The sequence below is a fragment of the Protomyctophum bolini genome, assembly GCF_963924005.1.
Source record: "Protomyctophum bolini genome assembly, chromosome: 23".
NCBI classification, from domain to species: domain Eukaryota; kingdom Metazoa; phylum Chordata; class Actinopteri; order Myctophiformes; family Myctophidae; genus Protomyctophum; species Protomyctophum bolini.
Genome location: NC_137884.1, coordinates 28543477 through 28563538, shown reverse-complemented (window position 1 = coordinate 28563538; position 20062 = coordinate 28543477).

The following is a 20062-nucleotide window of genomic DNA, read 5'->3' as shown; positions in this document are numbered from 1 at the left end:
CATATACAGTGTTTCCATCGTGTGGAAAACAAAGATATTTTGAATTGCTGGAGAAACAAATAATAAGTGCCAGTCTGTCTCTCTCAGCGTGCAGTGCACTGTTGGTTTTTGCAGCAAATTTACATTTTAGTTTTGGTCATAGTTTCTTGAATAGCTTTCATTTAGTTGTTGTCACATTTTAGTCACCTGGAATGTTCTAGTGTTTAGTCTAGTTTTAGTCGACTAAATATCATAAGATAAGTCGACTAAAATGTATTTTGGCGGGCCTTGATGTCCTCGTATAATGACTGATTTTACACTTGCTGAAAATAGTGGATCTACAAGCTCGCAACGCGTCGCTTGTAGATCGGCTATTTTCAGCATGCAACCAAGTGTAAAATGACTTATACTGGATCTCTTGTCCACTACTAGTCCCTTCCTGACATTTTAGTCTAGTTTTTATTTGTTGACGAAATTGTCACTCAGTTTTAGTCATCGTAGCTTAGTTTTCATTTCGTTTTTGTCAGTGAAAAAAGGTAGTCGACGAAAGAATGTTGTCATAGTTTTAGTCGACGAAAACAACACTGGTGCAGTGCCGCCCGTTCCTGCGAGTTTGTTGTGATCTATCCCATCCCTCTGAAGTTACACAAACCATGTCATCCTTGTCCTAGAATTCTTCCATTATCCAAACGCAGACAACAACTGCTATAAGGCTCTGGCGTGTATGTGCAAACATTAATATATACATCCATATAGATACTGCTTTGTCAAGCAGTTTTCTTCTCCATTCCCCCGGGTGGAAGAGCTGTCAGACAAAGCAAAACAAAACAAAAAAGCACTATGGAAATAATAAATAATAAATAAATAAAAAGAAGACAAAGCCAGCAGATCAGAAGATTGACGCCAAGGCGAGGCTATAACAGACTGGAGTAAGACATAAACATAACTGTCTGTCTGTTGTTTTTCTTTACTGGAGTATTTCCATGTTTCAACTGGCCTATATACCTACTATAGGTCGCGAATACAAGCGGCAGATGAGTTTTCTTCGACGGCTGGCTGGCCTGGCATCTCCCTTAGAGAGATAGGGTGAGAAGTTCAGTCACACGAGAGAGACTCGGAGTAGAACCGCTGCTCCTTCGCCTGGAAAGGAGTCAGCTTAGGGTGGTTCGGGCATCTCCTGTCTTCAGTAGTAAGCCATGATGTCAGCACTTTTTTATGACAGCTGTCAGCAGGTGTCTTATTTTTATTTTATTTTTTTGTCCTTTTTGTTGAGTCAAACCCCCTGTCAGACGTTCACATGATCAATACTCAGCTATCACTCAGCTATACACCTGTGTGGTTAGCATCTGGTTAGGATGCCTCTCTGGCACCTCCCTAGGGAGAAGCATTATTAGAATCTATAAATATAATTATAATAATATAAATTCTACAGATTGAGAAGGCATTATTAGAATCGACCTCATGGTCTTAAAATGTGTGTACGTGACTTTTTAGTGTACTTCTTTCCCACGCTGCCAGCCAAGCGTCCAAATGCATTCAGACGACGTCTCCCAGCAGCGTCTGGCGAGGAGACACCGTGGCTAACGATGACGGAGCACGAGGCTCGCTCCCTCCCTCCATCATCTGCCGGGTGTCGTCTCGGTGTTTGATGGAATTCATGGTTTTTGTCTCCACACGGTCGGTCGGTTGGGCGACTCTGTCGTCTGCATATCTTGTGCTCTGGAAGGAGCTGATCGAGGCCCCGAGGCCACGTTCAGTCAGTGGTCATTTATTTTGACCTTTTGCTTCCAAATTGATGACCTTGCAGGACTCGGGGCTGATGTGACATATAATGCCTGTACCTTTTCAGCATTGGAATCAAATTTTAGACGATTGTCGATAATGAAAATGGTCACCGAATCCACTGTCTGGTCATTTATGACACTATATATACTGTGGAAAACGTATGAAATCAATGCACATGATTCATGTTTAGCTAAACCTACATACGTAGGCCCAGTCAGTCAGTCAGTAGATAGATAGATAGATAGATAGATAGATAGATAGATAGATAGATCGTTTATTTGTCTCGGTCACATGGTTTATCCAACATTATTATACATACAAAGAAAAGGGGTTGATGACAACATGATACAATCGACCGAAAAGGAGGAAAGGGCTGAAGCCGAAGCTTATTATGCCGTGCACCTTTTTCAGAGATTTCAGTAATCTCATCATAGTCATCTCAGTCTCAGTCACTCACACACACACATGGGCACACTTAACGCATTCTCACTCATTCACTCACTCACACATATAAGGCACACTTAATAATTCTGTTCCATGTCATGTCTCTCCATGCACGTGTCGTGCATTGGAGAGACAGTAACACACACACACACACACACACACACACACACACGTGCGTGCGCGTGCATGTACAGAATCTGTTCAGAATGACATCTGTCGCCAGGCGGCGCGGAACGTTCATCTATACGTATCAAGGCCGCCTCGCCTGTACCGTCCTCCTCCTCACTCAGGCTGTGTAATGGACTTACTGCTGGGGGGAGGGGGGGGTGGTGGGCTTAATGCGGCGGCACAGCCCCCCCCCCCCTCCCTCCCTCACACACCCATGCAGATGGTGGTCATGGGACCGCCGCCGCGGCTGTGACGGCAGCCTTGATGTACTTACACCGCCCACGGCGTCCGCTCAGGTGTGGAGAGTCTTCTGGGCCCGGCGGTGGATTTGAGGCGCTTAAGCCGCGGGCGTGATTGGCGGGCAAATCTAAAGCCGCTCATTAAGTTGCACACGCCTGTGTGTGTGTGTGTGTGTGTGTGTGTGTGTGTGTGTGTGTGTGTGTGTGTGTGTGTGTGTGTGTGTGTGTGTGTGTGTGTGTGTGTGTGGTCGCGTCAGAGAGGCGAACGGATCCAGTCCATTGGCTGAGGCTTCAGAGTGTGTCCGTGGAGGGAATAATGATGTGATACTGACTCAGACTGGCCTGGTTGTGGTATAATATAGTATATACTGTACTAACTATCGTCAACATAATCAGCGGTGGTGGAAGTACAGTCACGTGTTTTGTACTTAAGTAAAAGTATCAATGGTATAATGTAGAAGTACAATTCTAAATGCACTTGAGTAAAAGTACAAAAGGGTGTTGTCATCAAAATATGCTTTAAGTAGCCTACTATAAGAGCTTGTAGGTCTGGCTATTTTTGAAAAATCGAAGAACGACTGACATGGAAACATCTTTTTCAGAAAACTGTGCAGGACGTAGAAGACATTTTTAGAATCTGATCTCAGGTCGTTATCCCTGGCATATTGCAATTAGCCCTGCCCGCGTCTGACATTATTGATGACGGATGCACAGAGGGAGAGAGGCCCACCCACACCATGACGCCATCTCCTCTGTCACCTATAGGCCCACCCACACCACGCCATCTCCTCTGTCACCTATAGGCCCACCCACACCACGCCATCTCCATCTCCTATAGGCCCACCCACACCACGCCATCTCCTCTGTCACCTATAGGCCCACCCACACCACGCCATCTCCTCTGTCACCTATAGGCCCACCCACACCACGCATCTCCTCTGTCACCTATAGGCCCACCCACACCACGCCATCTCCATCTGTCACCTATAGGCCCACCCACACCACGCCATCTCCTCTGTCACCTATAGGCCCACCCACACCACGCCATCTCCTCTGTCACCTATAGGCCCACCCACACCACGCCATCTCCTCTGTCACCTATAGGCCCACCCACACCACGCCATCTCCATCTCCTATAGGCCCACCCACACCACGCCATCTCCTCTGTCACCTATAGGCCCACCCACACCACGCCATCTCCTCTGTCACCTATAGGCCCACCCACACCACGCATCTCCTCTGTCACCTATAGGCCCACCCACACCACGCCATCTCCATCTGTCACCTATAGGCCCACCCACACCACGCCATCTCCTCTGTCACCTATAGGCCCACCCACACCACGCCATCTCCTCTGTCACCTATAGGCCCACCCACACCACGCCATCTCCTCTGTCACCTATAGGCCCACCCACACCACGCATCTCCTCTGTCACCTATAGGCCCACCCACACCATGACGCCATCTCCTCTGTCACCTATAGGCCCACCCACACCACGCCATCTCCATCTGTCACCTATAGGCCCACCCACACCACGCCATCTCCTCTGTCACCTATAGGCCCACCCACACCACGCCATCTCCTCTGTCACCTATAGGCCCACCCACACCACGCCATCTCCTCTGTCACCTATAGGCCCACCCACACCATGACGCCATCTCCTCTGTCACCTATAGGCCCACCCACACCACGCCATCTCCTCTGTCACCTATAGGCCCACCCACACCACGCCATCTCCTCTGTCACCTATAGGCCCACCCACACCATGACGCCATCTCCTCTGTCACCTATAGGCCCACCCACACCACGCCATCTCCTCTGTCACCTATAGGCCCACCCACACCATGACGCCATCTCCTCTGTCACCTATAGGCCCACCCACACCACGCCATCTCCTCTGTCACCTATAGGCCCACCCACACCAGGACGCCATCTCCTCTGTCACCTATAGGCCCACCCACACCATGACGCCATCTCCTCTGTCACCTATAGGCCCACCCACACCATGACGCCATCTCCTCTGTCACCTATAGGCCCACCCACACCATGACGCCATCTCCTCTGTCACCTATAGGCCCACCCACACCACGCCATCTCCTCTGTCACCTATAGGCCCACCCACACCACGCCATCTCCTCTGTCACCTATAGGCCCACCCACACCATGACGCCATCTCCTCTGTCACCTATAGGCCCACCCACACCACGCCATCTCCTCTGTCACCTATAGGCCCACCCACACCACGCCACCCTCCTCTGTCACCTATAGGCCCACCCACACCACGCCATCTCCTCTGTCACCTATAGGCCCACCCACACCACGCCACCTCCTCTGTCACCTATAGGCCCACCCACACCACGCCATCTCCTCTGTCACCTATAGGCCCACCCACACCACGCCATCTCCTCTGTCACCTATAGGCCCACCCACACCACGTCATCTCCTCTGTCACCTATAGGCCCACCCACACCACGTCATCTCCTCTGTCACCTATAGGCCCACCCACACCACGCCATCTCCTCTGTCACCTATAGGCCCACCCACACCACGCCATCTCCTCTGTCACCTATAGGCCCACCCACACCATGACGCCATCTCCTCTGTCACCTATAGGCCCACCCACACCATGACGCCATCTCCTCTGTCACCTATAGGCCCACCCACACCACGCATCTCCTCTGTCACCTATAGGCCCACCCACACCATGACGCCATCTCCTCTGTCACCTATAGGCCCACCCACACCACGCCATCTCCTCTGTCACCTATAGGCCCACCCACACCATGACGCCATCTCCTCTGTCACCTATAGGCCCACCCACACCACGCCATCTCCTCTGTCACCTATAGGCCCACCCACACCATGACGCCATCTCCTCTGTCACCTATAGGCCCACCCACACCATGACGCCATCTCCTCTGTCACCTATAGGCCCACCCACACCACGCATCTCCTCTGTCACCTATAGGCCCACCCACACCATGACGCCATCTCCTCTGTCACCTATAGGCCCACCCACACCACGCCATCTCCTCTGTCACCTATAGGCCCACCCACACCACGCCATCTCCTCTGTCACCTATAGGCCCACCCACACCATGACGCCATCTCCTCTGTCACCTATAGGCCCACCCACACCACGCCATCTCCTCTGTCACCTATAGGCCCACCCACACCCCGCCATCTCCTCTGTCACCTGGCACACCTGCTTCCCAATGATGGCACACTGCTGGCGTTAGCAACTTTCAACCTGGCCTGTCTAATGTGGGCGTGTGGGCGTGTGTGTGACGTGTGTGTGTGCCTGTGTGTGCACCTGCGTGTGTGTGTGTGTGCGCGTGGGTCTGCCTGCGTGCATGTGCGTACAAGTTAGCACATCTGCTATTTTTGGAAATTTTCTTTTTTTTTTATTGTGAATAATTCAGATTTATTTTTTAACAGAAATCTTCTCTTCTTTTAGGGTTGTCCCAAAACATTTTCAGAAGGGGTCTGCGGATCATTTTGGGGGTCCTGGGCACGAAGACGTTTGAGAACCACTGATTTATGAGGCATTTGTAGAATCGCCCTCAGGTCGTAATGGGAAACAGACAGACAGATCCGCACACACACACAAACGCATGCACGTCGTACACACACAAACCCTGCACCTGCAGTCATTCGTTGGGCAGCGATCAGGGCACCTATAGGACGATATGTCTTTCTCTTTCTCACGCCGGCTCTCTTTCCATTTATATCTTCCTCCAAAGTATAGCGTCTCCTCCTCCATGCCGTCTCGCCCCCGATCTCGGTCACTCTTCTCTCTCTCTCTCTCTGTCTCTCTCTCTCTCTCTGTCTCTCTCTCTCTCTCTCTCTCTCTCTCTCTCTCTGTCTCTCTCTCTCTCTGTCTCTCTCTCTCTGGTCTCTCTCTCTCTCTCTGTCTCTCTCTCTCTCTCTCTCTCTCTCTCTGTCTCTCTCTCTCTCTCTGTCTCTCTCTCTCTCTCTGTCTCTCTCTCTCTCTCTGTCTCTCTCTCTCTCCTCTGTCTCTCTCTCTCTCTCTCTCTCTGTCTCTCTCTCTCTCTCTCTCTCTCTCTGTCTCTCTCTCGCCACCATCTCTGTCTCTTTTCTCAGCCAACCAGCAATCAGTCCAGCAGCCACGCCGGTTCTTGCAGTGAATGGGAAAAGCACTTTATAACTTTGGTCAAATTAAATTCTGCTCCCCTGTGTGTGTGGTGTGTGTGTGTGTGTGTGTGTGTGTGTGTGTGTGTGTGTGTGTGTGTGTGTGTGTGTGTGTGTGTGTGTGTGTGTGTGTGTGTGTGTGCGTGTGCGTGTGCGTGTGCGTGTGCGTGTGCGTGTGCGTGTGCGTGTGTGTGTGTGTGTGTGTGCATGCTCATACGTCAGGTTAACCAATTTAGACCTGAGTTAAAAGCATTCACTTTGAAAGAATATATATTGCGCCACATTTTTAACGATTTTTCAAAAATAGCAGACCTACGTATACACAAGCTCGTGAGCTTGTAGATCTGCTATTTTTCAATAGCTAAAGCATAACATAATGTTTAAAACACCAAAAGGGGGTTCCCCCGCCCAGAATTAGCTAGTGAAAAATTGCAGATCTACAAGCTCATAGCGCGCCACCGAGTGGCGCGCTACGAGCTTGTAGGTCTGCTATTTTTTTTTTAAATCGAAGAGCGACTGACATTTTTAGAATCTGATCTCAGGTCAGAATGGGGTTAATCAGACCAGTGTGTGTCCTAGTGGAAACCTCGTATGAATCTGATCTCAGGTCAGAATGGGTTAATCAGACCATAGTGTGTGTCCTAGTGGAAACCTCGTATGAATCTGATCTCAGGTCAGAATGGGTTAAATGTGAGTCTGGGGTCCGTATAAGAGTCTCCTTTTCCATTATCGCCTCATTACAGAACTTACAGCTGAAGACCGACCGCAGCTTCTCCTAGAATGACAGATGAACTGCGGCGGCGTTGCCGATTGATTCCATCTCAAAAAATGAAACTAATGCCCCGGTTGGTTCGCCCGTGCAAATGATCGGCGTGCAGATTCCCCCCCCCCCCATCATCACCGGCGCCTACACGCCGCCAATAAACAGGCGCTGGTGTAGTATTAACCCATTCTGACCTGAGATCAGATTCATACGAGGTTTCCACTGGACACACACTGGTCTGATGAACCCATTCTGACCTGAGATCAGATTCTAAAAATGTCAGTCGTTCTTCGAATTTTTCAAAAATAGCAGACCTACAAGCTCGTATCGCGCCACTCGGTGGCGCGATATGAGCTTGTAGATCTGCTATTTTTCAATAGGTAAAGCATAACATGATGCCAACACCAAAATGGGTGCCAGGTCAGAATGGGTTAAAAGGATAGAGACTGAACTGGCGCGAAGCTCCGCCCCCTCCGCTATTCATGTCAGTGGAAGTTGCTCAGTGGCGTTTTGAAGCACCCGGAAGGCTGCCGGAAGGACCGTCTATTTCCGCATTTTTTAGCAAGATGGTTTGTGTGGTTAAAACAACACAAACCGTCTTGCATCCAATACTTGGTGTGTGTGTGTAATTTCAGGCATCATTTCACCGTCATCATTTTAGGCACAGCAGCACGGTCTCACAAGGCACACGGGCCAATCACAGCACGTCACAAGGCACATGGGCCAATCACAGCACGGTCTCACAAGGCACGCAGGCCAATCACAGCACGGTCTCACAAGGCACACAGGCCAATCACAGCACGGGCTCACAAAGCACACTGGCCAATCACAGCACGTCACAAGGCACACGGGCCAATCACAGCATGTCACAAGGGCCAATCACAGCACGTCACACAAGGCACACGGGCCAATCACAGCACGTCCTTTCTGTTCAAATTGTTGTATAACCATAATAACGACTCTGGTGCAGCCAGCTGTGCTGCTAAACATGCTATGTAGAACTGCGGAGATGGCAGGAGGAGGCCCCTAATAACTGTCACTTCACCACAACTGTGTGTGTGTGTGTGTGTGTGTGTGTGTGTGTGTGTGTGTGTGTGTGTGTGAAACTCTTGGCTTCGGGGTCTGGTCGGATTGGCCAGATCTCAACGACCTCTGCCATCGTCCAGCTAAAATGGGCAAAAAGAAACAACGAAAATGTGCCTCCATCTCTGATGGATTAATTACAGACTCCAGCGTGGTAGTGGAGGCTAGCCTCACCCACCAGGGAGGGGACACTATATACTGAAACGGGTTCTGCTTAGCAGAAAACAGACTGAAGCCAATTAAACAACATTGACGTGGACTTCGACTGCAGGGAAAGTCGGCCTGTGTTGATTCAGCCGATCACTCTGTTTCACTTTCGATGTACAAACATGCTATTGGGGAGCATGTCTTAAAATTCACCATCAAAGCAAGACTGCAAGTTATTACCAACCAAGTACAATCTGTCAATATGGTATCCCGACAGCCACACTCCACTCTGAAACCATCATGATTCTGAACAACACCTAGAATCCATCGCACACATTATAACACATGGATGTATAGTGCATACAAAAAGCTGTATATTGCTCGCCACGACCGTATTGTTGACCTAGTGTCTGATGCAGTTTGAAAATATGTGCAGCAATGTATAAATCATTCAAGAGTGTCACCAGATTGGTTTAGCTGTGCATGCGATGTCTTTGCTATAAACATCTCAAATACTAGCTATATATACACCTGACTTTGTTGACACCAGGCCCAAGGAGGTCCTGATTCTGGAGGTGGGCTGTGTCTTTGATTGATTGTATATGGACCAGGCGTTCCAAAACATTCGAAGTATACCAGCCATTAATTGGAAGTATAACAAACCTGGGGTATCGCTGTACTGATATTCGGAAGCCTGGGCCATGTGCATAAACTGACCATGAGTGGCCTAAGAATAGCTGGCATGACAAAGAGCAAAGCCAAACAACTTGCCAAATATTGTTCTGTTTCGGCTGTTATAGGCAGTTTGTCTGTGTGGAGGAAGAGGTGGTGCCGTGTGTGTGTGTGTGTGTGTGTGTGTGTGTACTGTACTGTAGTCCTTCAAATTCTATCTAATATCTGATAAGATCTCCTTACAGAACGTGCCGTTCCACCATGACACAGTTAGAGAGATCATATTCATATTCGTCCCGACCAGCGGCTGTGCATATAGTACACTAAAGTACAGTATATCGTCTCACATTTGGTCTGAAACCGTCTGTTTTCATGGCTATACTTTTTAAAAGTATCAATACTGCAATGTAGAAATACTCTGTTACAAGTACAAGTCCGGTGTACTTGAGTAAAGTTACAAAAAAATCGAAATCGAAATGTACTTTAACGTAAAACAAAAAAGTAGAAAGTATACTAGTTATGTAGAAAGTCCCATTTCACACGGAAAATATATTTGGAACATAGCAGATCTACAAGCTCACAACATAGCAGATCTACAAGCTCACAACGCACCGCTTTGTGAGCTTGTAGTGAAGTAGGCTATATAGGGATTGATGTTATGTATTAGCAGGGCTTAAAGCTATACAAAAAAATCCCAAGACTGAAAATGATTTTTTTGCAAATCTGCGCTGATCTCATTAAATGACCCCCTATGAAATCCTCAGGACTGAAATCAGTCCCCAGGACTGAGAGAACTGTAAGCCCTGTAAACTGTAATCTGGTGTTGTGTTTATAGCTATCTAGCTATTATATCTGGTGTTGTGTTTATAGCAGACTTCTCACTCAAATGTGCACTTGCAGTTTGGGGCAACTCCAAAGCAAACACGCCCACATGCCCCAACATTTTATTTACCTGCCATAGTGTCAACCCCTTCCTTACCCCTGTGTCGGATCGGTGGTTAGACCGGCATATTCGCCGATACCGATATGACCCGATATGACCAATTAACCCATTCTGACCGGGAACCCATTTTGGTGTCAGCATCATGTTATGCTTTAGCCATTGAAAAATAGCAGATCTACAAGCTCATAGCGCGCCACCGAGTGGCGCGCTACGAGCTTGTAGGTCTGCTATTTTTGAAAAATCGAAGAACGACTGACATTTTTAGAATCTGATCTCAGGTCAGAATGGGTTAATCAGACCAGTGTGTGTCCAGTGGAAACCTCGTATGAATCTGATCTCAGGTCAGAATGGGATAAGGGCCAATACCGATACAGTATCGAGACATCTCTACTCTCTACCAACACTGGTTGTTAGGCCTGAGCACAGAGAGAGAGAGAGAGAGAGAGAGAGAGAGAGAGAGAGAGAGAGAGAGAGAGCTAATAATAATAAACTTCATTTATATAGCTCTCCTCAAAACAAGGTTGCAGCGTGCTTCGCAGAGAGAGAACAGGACCGAATTAAACAACAACACACAAACAGCACGGCTGATAAAAATACAACTATAAGATGCTAAAAGAGTTATGCGCAGCCACGAGAGGAAACAAAGTAGGTCAAATTGATGAGGAAACAGTACAGTTGCTTTACTGTACCTGTAGATATAGAAACAGGACAGTTGTTTACTGTATACCTATGTAGATATAGAGGAAATAAACCTGATAACGCTGATGAAATGTGGATCAGAGCATAACATGCAGTAAAACCCTAAAGGGGTAAAACAATAAAACAAAAGAAGAATACATTGTGACGGGATAATAAATGGCTTCCTTGTGAAAATGGTATTACTTAGGCAGCGGTGGTCACGTTAGCGTTTTTCTCACCATCAGATAAACCGCCAGGCTCATTTTGTTCATTTTGGAACACAGTTAAATGGTAAATGGTGCATTCATATAGCGCCTGCTTTACATATAGATTGTGCATTACATTCACCCATTCATACACCGATTGCGGCGGAAAGCCATGCAAGGTATACCAACCAGCACATCGGGAGCAATTTGGGGTTCAGTGTCTTTGCCCAAGGACACTTCGACATGTAGACAGGAGGAGGAGGAGCCGGGATTCGAACCGCCGACCCATGGATCATTGGACGACCTGCTCCACCTCCTGAGCCACAGTTCTTATAAGCTGTGATATTAAACATGTCTGTGGGAAATGCAGAATGGTACGTCAGACTTCGGTGCTCGATGTCGAGCGAAAACAGGAGGGGGGTCCTAGTATAGAGCCTGCGCTGCCCCGGGGGACTCCAGACGACTACTCATTTAGGGTCTAAGTGGTTAAACGATGCTACTGAGCTCGCCTGCAGATCCTCACGGCAGGGAGGAGTTCCAGAGCCGAGGAGCGGAGCGCTGACAGCACAAGCCCCGATCACCTTCCATTAAGGGGGCCGAAGACAAGACAAGACACCGCTATGCCTGAGGGCTGTTAGACTATCCAGCATCCTGGCTCAGTCATAATGAACTAACACAACATGTCAGTGACGGAATGGGGGAGGCACGAGGCCCATTTATCAGGTACACTGCACTAGTATACAGTAACACCACATGAAGCCTTGCATTCAGGGAGATTGTTATTTTTTTTGTTACATTCCCGAAGCCAATAACTTGATGACTGGCACGGAAAGGTATGAGATCATGTTTCCGTTAGGGGACTCCGCAAGGTGGGGTCCGGGGACCCCCAGGGGTACCTGAGGGAGTTCCAGGGGGGACCCATCTATTTTGTTCATGTTCATAAAGTGCTAAAGTGTTTAAAGCAGTGGTTCCCAAACTTTTTCATGTCAAGGACCCCCAAATTGACACTACTTAGCCCATGGACCCCCATTTGAAAAGATATGCCAGGGACCCCCATAAGAGAAGACGTACACATTTAGACGTCTACATTTAGACGTATACATTTAGACGTCTACATTTAGACGTCTACATTTAGACAGTGTCCCCCTGAGTGCCTCCCCAGTGTCCCCCTGAGTGCCTCCCCAATGCCTCCCCAGTGTGCCCCCCGAGTGCCTTCCCAGTGCCTCCCCAGTGTGCCCCTGAGTGCCTCCCCAGTGTCTCCCCAGTGCCTCCTCAGTGCCTGCCCAGTGTCCCCCCAGTGTCTCCAATAGCAATGCAAGAGCAATAATACAAATTAATCTTAATGTATTAATCTTATTAATTAATTAATCAAATTAATTAATTAATCAAAATTGCGGCCTGTGCCCAGCACCATGCCAAAGCTTTTTCCTGCAGGAAACACTGCTTGTGGTTGTAAATATATTGTTATCCGTGTTGCGAGGATGATGGGGTACCTGGAAAAATATCTACCCCAAAAGGGGTACCTGGTCCAAAAAAGTTTGGGAACACTTGAATTAGAGGATAAAGCATGCATGTTACCCAAATAGTTGAATACACAAAAGCTAAGGCACTGGTGTCGTACTTCTGGTTTACCGGAACGGGGTTCAACTCCCTGCAGTGCCCTGCTCAATGTGTTGTATTTACCGGAAAAATTGAGTGTTGCGGAGGATGAGAAACATTAGCAAATTGCGTAGTGTTGCGGAGTGTTTTTTCCGCAATTTCGCAATTTCCATTTCAGCAATTTCCGCAATTTCATTTTTGATTTTTGATGATTTGACAAAAATTAAAAAATTAAAAAAACGATGGGTTATAGCCCATGTTTTTTGAAATGTTGAAAAAAAAAGTTAGCCTCGTTTCTCATCATTTTGGACCATGGGCTATAGCCTATATCGTACGGCATACTATAGCGCGCCGTTTTTCATCATTTTTGATGATTTGACAATATTGAAAAAATGAAAAAAACGATGGGTTATATTGAAGCGTGCACCTACACACGCACAGGCGCACATGCGTATGCACACCTGGACCTGTAAATGAACAACACAAAAACTAAGGCACTGGTGTCGGACTTCTGGTTTACCGGAACGGGGTTCAACTCCCTGCAGTGCCCTGCTCAATGTGTTGTATTTACCGGAAAGGATGGGAAACATTAGCAAATTGCGGAGTGTTAGAAAAAAAAGGATGGGTTATAGCACATGTTTTTTCATTTTTTTGAAAAATTGCGGAAAAAACGAATTTTTTTCTAATAAAACATTTTTTCCGCAATTTTCCGCAATTCCCCAATTTCGGCAATTTCCTCAATTTCCGCATTTCCGCAATTTTACAAAAACGATGGGTTATAGCCCATGTTTTTTGAAAATTTGAAAAAAAAAATCCAGGCCCATGAATTAGACTAGTACAAATGTATGTATAATATATAAAATATAATATAGTATATTATGTATAGCTGACATAGATACTCCACTGTTACGTTCTTAGTTTATACATGATTCATGATACTTTTTACTACTACTACTACTACTCTATATGTGATGTATGCCATGCTTTTGTTTTTGCTTAATGTAAGTCGCTCTGGATCAAGAGCGTCTGCTAAATGCCTAAATTGTGATCAAATGATTGCTTTAAGGAATGTGACAACACGAGAAAATAAATCTCCTGAAGCTAAGGACTAGAAATATAATGGATTATTACGTTGATTACTTGTTTCAGGCAGATTTGCAAATATGAATATGTTGTTGCCTCAAAATGCTATGCAAATATATTATGAATAATTAAATATTGTGTTTTTTTTTTGTGCAGCACCAAAAACGTTATAGGCTATCATCACTTATTACTTTAAATAAATGTTGTCATAATTGTTGAGAACATTACATATTTTGTATTTTGTTACCCTTATTAGCCTTGGGCCTTTAATAGTGAAATGAAATTAAAATTATTTGTTATCATTAATGCAGTAGAAGCTCAAAATCAAGCTGTTAAGCTTGACATACTAAGGTGATGTGGTGATAATTTATATTATAAATAAATTGTGGACCGTTAACTTTAAACACATTTTATTTTGATACCGTCTACACACTACCTCATGTGACCCCTGCATCCGGGCATCCGGCTGTGTTTTGTCCAATCAGATCTGTGACTGCATCGAGGCGCAGGAGGCGGGCTTTTTTTCAATTTGGTTTACGTTTGTTTTGTGAGATTTGAGACATAGACAAATTAAGACAATAATTATGCCGGCGAGCGGTTCTTTTAAGAGAAAAGCAAAACAAAAATAAGGACGCGAAGACGGCTACATTACTGAAAAAGGTTCCATTGAGTTCAAACTTCTTTCTTAAACCACCACATGAAGACGCAGACGGCGAAGAGTCCGACGAGAGGTGATGCTGCTGGGACTAGCAGTAGCACTGATGCTAATGCTAACGTCAACCAGGGCGAGGCAAGTGGTGAAGTTGTTGTGGAAAATGTTTAGCGGCCAAAAGCAAAACTCCTCAGGCTCAGATAGATACCCATAATATGAGTCAAACCGTCAGGCTCATTTGTTCATTTTGGAACACAGTTATTAATTCTTATAAGCTGCGATATTAAACATGTCTGTGGGAAATGCAGAATGGTACGTCAGACTTCGGTGTGTGTGTGTGTGCGCGCATTCATTAAAACGTCGACTTATCGACAGGTTAACATAAGTCGAAAGTAAAAAAAAACAAATTAATTTTGTTTTTACATATCCTTATTTTTGGTATGTGCGTGTGAGTGCATACTTCAAACTGTAGTATTGGTTATATACCATATAAGTCACATTATTTAACTGCGTAGGAGTTCAGTTCAGCCTCAATTAACTAACCTATCTGCAGCTGTGGGTGAGCCTTTGATGTTGTGCGTTCTCTGCTCTCTCTCTCTCTCTCTCTCTCTCTCTCTCTCTCTCTCAGCTGCTCTGTCTGTGTCCCACTAATTGACTGGCTGAATGAAGAAGTTGAACTGTTTGTTTGTCAGAGAAGTTAACAGAAGTATAGCACAAACTTTATCCCCCAAACAATAAGGATATAGTTTCTGGTTTAGCTTTGTTTTAGCTTCGTCTCCGGTCAGCTGTCAGAGAGTAGTGTCAACTTCAAGCACGGGTTGTTTATTTACGAAGAAGCATGTCGAGTTGTTGTCGGAGGAGAAGGAAGACAACATTGTCGTGACTGATCGTGAACGTGGAAGGTATTTGTGTTCTGATAATGTGCCAACTGCTGCTAGCTGCTATAATGTTAAAGACTGTCTATAGTCTGTCTTTTAGTGTATTCTATTGTGTTCTGAAGGTCGGGCTGCTGTGTGTGTGCCACTGTAGTGTTGTTGGTGTTATGTTATTGTTTTGTATTCTTATGGCGGGCCGGGCAGCTTTGCACGGTGTGCCAATTATGCCCCCTCTCACTCTGTTGTGTTCTCTTTTCTGGTCTCTGTGCCAGTGTGTGTGCCTGTACTGTTTAATGTACTATTATATTTTTATGTTTTGATAAGCAGCGCCTTGCCATAGATACATACGGTACACCGTGCGTGTGTGTATTCTTTTCTAATGGGTTTCTGTTGTGTTCTGAATATTGTCGAGGCCACTGTGTGCACCATGTTGTTTAGCTAGCAGCTCCGTTTTGATATTCTCCATATTTGAGCGCGAAAGGAAAGGTACTATGTTTACCCAGGGTAACTATAGCTCAAGAACTTGTTTACAGCCAGGCCCTGCTGGCGTGTGTGTGCGCACCCCCCCCCACTCCTTTCTAAGATGTATTATTTATCGCATATAAAACTAACATTATGTACATTAATACACATACACCTACAGCCTATTATATCCTGTCCCAACACAGCATTATTAGTATGTTAGGCCTGTCACTGCCATCACTGGACAGATGCAGTATACATATACAGGCTTTGTATGTTTGTCTGCTGTTGCTAGTTGAGTTGTGACAGGGACCAGGGTACAGACAGGGTACAGACAGAGTACAGACAGTGAGTTGTGACAGGGACCAGGGTACAGACAGGGTACAGACAGAGTACAGACAGTGAGTTGTGACAGGGACCAGGGTACAGACAGTGTATGTAGGCCCTACAGTATGTTCAAGTATTAATGTCCCAGAAGGGCAATTATAGGTTTACAGCAAGAGTAGTGGTTTAAAACATACAAACAATACAGGACAACAACAGACATGAGACACCGTAGCATAAACAGAGGTCTGGGCGCATCTAGTGCAGGTATAGAATCAAAGTGCTCGGATATAAAGTGCCGGCATAAAGTGCTTGTTTCGTCATATCATCACCGCATTACATGTTACTGGCAGGGTTGACCGCACGAATCGAGGCAGGGACAAAGGCTCTTCGTCAGCTCACTTTATTTCTTTCTAAATTACTTACAATTAAGCTTATGGTGTCTCTCTCTCTCAACCTTCTCCACAGGTAGGCCTATACAAGAGCCAGGGTGATGATGACCCCAGACCCCCAAACTCGGCTTGTTCTCATGCCCTGAGTCCATCCATTCTCCTCCTGTGACATGCTGTGGACGCTGGACCCTAGAGAGAGCCTGCCCTAAATCCCTGACCACTGCAACTACACCCAAGGTATGGAACAAGCTCCCACTGTACCTTCGTCAGGCAGCCTCTGTAGACATTTTTAAAGCACAGACCCACTTCTACAACATTGCTTTTAATTGATCTTTTATTTTGTGTTATTCATGTCCTCACTGTATTGCATTACTGCTTGTTTTTTTTAATGTCGTTGCCTTGCTTTTCATTTATTCTCCATTGCTCTGTAAACCAGGGGTCTGCAACCTTTTTGAAACAAAGTGCCATGTTTTTAGTTTCTGGATAGTCAGTGTGTCACTTTAATGACACCACACCACAGTTCCAACATGTTTTTATTGGCCATGAATATAACCTTTTCCCTTATTTAGTTATAATGATCATCAGACTCAGAGCATAGGCCTCCTATCTCCCTCCCCCAGTCAGAGTTCAGAGTTTTAATGAATGTAGAATGATGTGCAGGATGTAATTTACATACAAATATGGGTGAATTAATTTATTTGATTACATTTTTTGTTATGCCAGTGTGCCAGTGATCACCCTCCTTTGTGCCAAGGTTGGCACCGGTGCCAAAGGTTGCCTACCCCTGCTGTAAAGCACTTTGAGCTGCATTTCATGTCATGAAAGGTTGCTATACAAATAAAGTTTTATTATTATTATTATTATTATTAAGGTTGAGAGTGAGAAGATGGCAGAACGAGGAGAATGAGGCTCGTAGGTTTTTATTTGATTTGATTTGATTTGATTTATTTAGAAAAGCAATCATAATACAACATTATAATCAGCGATTCAAGGATTACACAGTAAAGTCCAAAGACTTATTTCCACTGAGGTCCTCTCACACTGAACGGAATAATACTTTAAAATACATCACAAACACATAACAGTACATATACTAGGGGAACCTTTTCCAGTAGCCATTGTTTAGTCTTCTGTTTAAATGTCCTCAAATTGGAGGTCAGTTTAACCCTGGATTCCAGGCTGTTCCACTGTGTGGCTCCTATATAAATGAATGAGCCTTTGCCCACTTTACTTTTAAAAGCAGGGAGCACCACATCTGCAATACTGGCTCTGGTGAAATGGTTGTGTACCTCGTTTACCTGCCTGTTTAGGTGCCATCGATACCGGGAGGAAAGGAAAGCCAGGAGGATGGATCGGTGGAGTTGACTGTAGACGGTGAGGACGACCTAGAGAGAGTGCTGGACTGGAGGGCTCATCACCAACTAGAGGCTCCATCTCTATCCAGACTGAGGGTTCCAGAGTTTGACCCCTGGAGTCACAACCGCTGAAGACAATGACGGCTCAAGGTAATTAGGAACTTTATTTTCCTTCTTTGCTGCTGCTGCTGCTTGTGTTGTATGCTGTGTGTATAGTTTGTGTGATTCAAGCTGTTGTATAGACTGGGTATGATGCGCATGCTTAAAGTGAATGGCACATCGAGTGGCAAAGCAACATGCAAAGTGAGCATTGTTTTTTTTAATATATATATTTTTTATCCCACGATTTTGTAACCCATTTTTCACCCCTGTGTCAATCATCTAATGTGATCCTGGGCTCTACACACCCTCCACCAACCTAGTCCCCATATATGGGGGACAAGGGGAGAGCAACGGACTTGAACTCATGCTTCCTTCATGCCTGAGTGTCCAAGTTGCTCCTTTACACCTGACAGGGGGGAGTTTCCCAGGTTGGACGTAGTGCGTGGAAGGAACACGTTATTCCAACCAGTTCCTTTCCCCTCCATCAGGCGCCCCGGCTGGCCAGGGGGAGGCTTGAGCATTGTTTCATGTTGTTTAATGCAATCAGATAGGACGTTTCTGTGTGGATGTCTGGGCTAGAAAGTAGATTTTTGCCACTCAGACACTCAGGGCTGTATTTTGCGTGTCTTAAGTACCAGGTCTTATTCCCTAACTTGAGTAAACTAAAGACCTGGAGGCGTGATCAATGCTCTTTGGCCACTCAGAATAGCCAAATGGCATTGATCACGCCTCCAGGTCTTTAGTTTACTCAAGTTAGGGAATAAGACCTGGTACTTAAGACACGCAAAATACAGCCCTCAGTTCCTGCATAACTTCCTGGTTTGTCACGCGCATACCCTCTATTTTGGGACCCAGAATGACTGGGTGGCAATGAAACATGTTCAGTAACTGTTTCTGGCTCTGGGATTGAATGCTGATCATGAATCTATTCTACAGTGTGTATGTTGTCGTGTTGTATCTGCAACAATAATCCTATTGAGTGAATTTGCCATTTTGCTTTTTGTTCAAGCCAGAGGTTTTCGGGCCTTTATAACAAGCCAGCCATCAATTCCAAATGTTAGTTTTCATTTGCAGACTGATAAACAGTAGGTTGTGTTGTGTTGTGGTTACTGAGGTTCGTTATGACAGGGTGGCTGTATTGGTTCATGACTGGCATGGTGGCAAAGAAGGTCTCTATGAATTAATGAATGAATGAATTAAATATTTATTTTCGTGTCATGCCACTTTGGCCTATCCCATATGGGATTATATGACACATTTCACAGAGTACACTGAATACAACTGACACTACAGTCCTTCCTGTTCATACATATTTGTACATTAATCGAAAAAAAAAGAAAACGAAAATAAACATAAGGCCATTTTATGGCCCTCCTCCTCCTCATTGACCTTCAGGAAATGAGGAAATGAAACAGGAAATCATCATAAAGGAGGTAAAAAGGGAAAAGAAACATATACAGTACAGTGAGGGGGGGGGGGGGGGATTCAGATTTTACGGGGGCCAGTTTCGAATTGCAGCCGTCCGTATAGGTGCCCTTTGAGAGCAGTTTTGAAGGAGTCAAGTGATTTGCATGTCTTAATGACTGTTGGTAGGGCGTTCCCCATTTTGGCATAGGAGCAAAATTAATTTAGTCCCTTGTTTGTGCCGAATCTGGGTTGTACATGGTTTGTTGCACTCCACTCTGGTGTTGTGGGTGTGTATGTTTAGGCTATTTCTTTGAATTGTCTTGGCTTTCTCTAAAGAATGATTATACTTAGTCGGCTGCCAGTGTTGCGCACATGAAAATAGCAGATCTACAAGCTTTGTAGATCGGCTATTTTCAGGGCAGTAGCCATGATGGCACACAACCATTTATATAAGCAGGCATAAACCAGTAAGACGCGCAAACGCGGGAAGCGAACGCAGCTGAGACCCTGCAGATCATGTCTGTCTGTCTGTCTGTGTGTCTGTCCCGCTG